Raw genomic sequence first — 4397 nt, 5'->3', positions numbered from 1 at the left:
ACTTTTTGGTTCGAACACGCGCTCCCTCTATCTCCATGCGAGGTCTGTTTCCGTGATATGTTGTTAAGCTGGAAACTGGCGGACGCTCGCAGCTGAGCTCTCACTTTTGGCCTGCACTTTGCAAATAGTTAAAGTTAACGAGGAGATCGATCGATCATGGACAATAATGAGAGCACGGTACAGGCCGGTCGGGAGATCGATCTATCTACTACTAGCTCTCATAGCTCGATGTTCAATCTGTCGCGAAAAAGAAAGAGAGGGACTCGACGCTCAACAGTGCACACGTACCGGGCCTCAGCGGTGAACAGTGAACGGGAGCCCGGGCTACGGAGACACCGTGGAGCCGGACGTGACGGAGGCGGCAGCAAGGCAGGGACCGGGACCAAATATCAGGTGCGCTGGCGATCGACGGGACGAGCGAGCAGCCGGCGGGCGCGGGTTCGTCCGTGTCGCGTGCCCTCCCGCGCATGCGTGGTCAGTTCACTGTGTGCCCGTGGGTGAGAGCCGGACCACCCTCGCGCTCGGCACGCGCCCGTGGCACGGCGCTGCTTGGCTGCTTGCCAAAGTCTAAAACAAACCTTGAACTTGTAGACGAAAGCTAAATCGAACCCTGAACTTGTAATCCCGGAAATCGGCACACAGAACTCTTCAATCCCGATCTATTTTGAACCTTGAAGGTATTTAACTGGTATGTGCTGACGTGGCAGGGGCTGGCTGGACATTAGGACGAATTGGGTTGACCCATTAGCAGAGTTGCTCGCTTGCTCTACCCTGTTTAGTTTTTTTCGTTTTTCTTTCTTTGTTTCTCATTTTCGTAAAGATAATAAATTCTATTTTACATTTTCGTAATCACAATACACACCTTTTAGAACAACACGTACCCACTTTGTCTTCCCCTAAGGGGTACTCACTTGTCTTAGGAGTGACAAAAAATACCAGCAGACGCAAAAATAAGTTACACGTAGGAGGACTTGAACTCAGGACAACACACTAGCAAAGACCGCACCTTACCAGTAACCGCGACGGCTGCTAGCGATTATATACAGGGCTTCGCTTTAAAAAACTAACAGAAGCGTTCTTATATGAAAACATTCCTGATTTTTTTAAATATTTCTGGAACAAAATGTGAACAATTTTGAGAAATTCCATTTTTTCAAGTGTGACACGGCAACTTTTTTTCCAAACACGTGTATTACATTTTCTTAATGATAATAAAGATTTTAAAAAATTATAGAACATTTTATTTCATTGCGTAATTTTTTTAAAAAAAATCAGGTTTGAAAATAATTCCCTCAAAAAACAAAAAAAGAGAACAAAAAACTGATTTTGTTTTCAAAAAATGTTTCTTTTGTCAAAAGTATTCGGAATTTGATGAAAAAGTTCGCACTTTAAAAAATGTTTGGCCATTTAAACAAAATACGTTTAAAAAAATTGCTCTAAAAAAATGTTTTCAATGCCGACTTTGCGGTCTGTTATTAACTATGTTTGAGCTTTGAATTATATATCACTAACAGCCACGTACTCTGGTGGCTGGCAGGTGAAGGGCGGCAGCGCCTAGTCGCAAGTTCAATACCCCGAAGTGTCTACTTTTGCTTTTACGTCGCGCCTTAAAGAAACGAATTAAAGAAAAACATTGCTTCACGCCCGATGGGCCGGCCCAATCGTGTCTGCAGCCAACAATCCCGGTATTTGATCTGCCACATCCACAATCCCTGTTTGGGAATGTTCTCAAGGTTCAAAATAGACCGGGATTGAAGAGTTTGGTGTGCTGATTCCCGGGATTACAAGTTCAGGATTCGATTTGGCTTTTACCTATAAGTTCAAGGTTTATTTTGGACTTTTTTCCTTTTCTCTACCGTCATCGCGCGCGCGCACGCGGCCGGCACGTACGGCGACAACCTTTACGTGCCTGTGCTGCTGCGCGGGGCCACGTACAACATGCGTGGCGTCGCCGGCAGCCGGCTGTTTCCTCTGCACGGCTTTCACGGTCTGCGGCGGCGGACAAGGCCACCCACAAGGGCATGTTTACGTGTACCGTATGGCTTTCGATTTGCGACCATGCGACGGCGAACAAGCACAAGAACCCAAATGGGCCAGTTCGCGGGAACTGTTCTGTGATTTGGATCCGTTTGGTCGTACAGGTAATCAATATATTATTCCGGTAAAAAAATGTTGATTAAGTTAAGTGGTAAGCAAACACAACGTTTAGAATGAATATATAGGTTCTGTGGGAGGCAAAGTCACAATCCATTGTCGTCCAGCCCGGTTAGGATACCTGGCTTTCACCCAGGCGACCCGGGTTCAAATCCCGGCAATGGAGGCCAATCTTTTTTCTTTTTCTTTTGCGCTATCGAACTGGTAACTCTAAACGTCCATAGTCACCGCATCTTCTTGCTCGCCTAATTATGGACCGTTTTTTTACCCAATCCAAGGGTGCGTTTGGCTACAAGTGGGTAGCTAATGTTTTGGATGATACTCCTGTATCACCATCAGCAAGAAAAACGAAATAAAAGTTGGCTAGAGCATGCCGAAGTTTTTTTTTAATGAGCATGCCGAAGTTTTGGCGAATATCCATGCATCACTCTCTTTAGACGTGGATACCGAGCCAGAGACATATTTTTAGGTATGGCAAATCGAATGTTTTTCATGTAAATTGTGTTTGTCGAGGATGCAAGTTTAGGTGAGTTTTTTTTTTTTGAGAGAGAATGAGCATGCCGATGTTTTGGCGAATATCCGTGCATTACTCTCTTTGGACGTGGATACCGAGTCAGAGACATATTTTTAGGTATGGCAGATCAAATGTTTTTCATGTAAATTGTGTTTGTCGAGGATGCAAGTTTAGGTGCCCAGCGTGGCAATTCGGCCCCATTTTATTTTTTGCCAGAACAATTGTCGTGCTTACGAACTAAATTTGACATCTTCGGGTCAATATAAATTGTTATAACAATGCTCGATTTGTCATGTCTAATAATCTAATATCAGATTTTTAGCCTTTTCGCTGTCTTTTTGGCGATGGTTGAAAAAAATAGCAGCCCGAAATGTTGGGAACAATTAAGCTAGACTAAGTTCGCTAACACCCGCATCAAGGTGGTGCCCCACTTTCCAGGGGACTTCCTAGCCACATTCTAGCATTTGCATCACTGCGACCTTGTCACCGTGCTCCTCGACGGGTTCTCCAGAGATGGCCTCGACGTCCATGTCGTGAAGTGGAGGCTCAATGCGCATGTTGACACCATCGATGCGTACCACCACATCTAACTTTCTATCAAGAACATTCCATTGAACGCCTGGAACGACACTGTTGTTGACAAGGTGCTTGGCCTCGACACTTTTTCTGCATTACTTTGACATCGCCACCACCAGACGTGAGGGCGCTGCCACTCTCAGCCTTTGGGTGTGGTCATTAAACCCGTATGTCGTCCCAAAGGTTACCTGGCTAACGGTGGGAAACAACCAGCCGATGGGTGCCTTTCATGGCGTGTCGATGATCATGGGGAGGCGGGGGCTCCTACGTTGTGTCGTTTCCTATCTCGACCTCCATGAGGATTTCAACCCCGATGCCGATGGTGTGGCGCCTATCGCTCCTCCCACCTAATTTTACTGGCGGCACGGTGTTGAAAGAACACGTGGTGCCCCCATGTGTGGTTTTGGTAATTGATGATATTCTCTATGGACTAATGGTTGCATTGAGTTATATTTGAAGGTTTTGTCCATAGGCATTTCTTGAAGTCCATGTGTTGGTTTCAAGGAGTTTATGAGTTGACCAAGGTGTTATTAAGGAATTATTCAAAGATTGGTCATGCGAGTGTTGAGCTTATTGCAAACATGTCTTGAAGAAGAAGAGTGTGTGATCATTCATGTTTACCTTCAAGACATCATCCAAATGAAGAGAGTTGGAAAGATTTCAAGGTTGATCAAGACTAAGTACAAAGAGTGATTCAAGTTGATCAACACACAAAGTGTAGAATATGTACCGAGAGGGATCAAGTGATCCCATGGTATGATAAGTATTGTCCATTACGGTTTGTGTACTAACCCATGATCTACGTGAGAGTTCTATGTGGGGTTAGGTATGTTTCCATGGGCTTGCATCAAGAGGAAGATATCATACAACCCATGGATAGAATGACATCAATCGTCATCAAGATTGCGGCGTGCAAGTTCAAGTGGAGCATCACGAAGAGATCAAGTGCTTGAAGCTTGCCGTCCATTGTGATGACAATGGACTTGTGAAGACGTGTCGAAGAGTGGCTCACCCATAGTGGAGTATGGGGGAGCAATCAACTAGTCTTCATCGATCCAACGCAATCAAGAAAGGTAGTACATCTTGAGGAGGACAAGATCGTCATCATCTAGCTCAAGTGGATCATGCGCAAGGCAAAGGTTTGCCCTTGATA

The 4397-nt window shown here is 45.2% G+C and overlaps 1 non-coding gene across 1 annotated transcript; it reads left to right on the top strand.

The window, feature by feature from the left end:
- The first annotated feature begins 2246 nt into the window (after positions 1 to 2246).
- On the top strand, positions 2247 to 2320 carry TRNAE-UUC (transfer RNA glutamic acid (anticodon UUC)). Its single transcript has one exon. It is a non-coding gene; the product is annotated as a tRNA-Glu (tRNA).
- The last annotated feature ends 2077 nt before the right edge of the window (positions 2321 to 4397 follow it).

Source organism: Triticum aestivum, chromosome 5B (genome assembly GCF_018294505.1).
Source record: "Triticum aestivum cultivar Chinese Spring chromosome 5B, IWGSC CS RefSeq v2.1, whole genome shotgun sequence".
NCBI classification, from domain to species: domain Eukaryota; kingdom Viridiplantae; phylum Streptophyta; class Magnoliopsida; order Poales; family Poaceae; genus Triticum; species Triticum aestivum.
The sequence above is the reverse complement of the archived record's forward strand: the minus strand, read 5'-3'. Positions and strand labels throughout refer to the sequence as shown.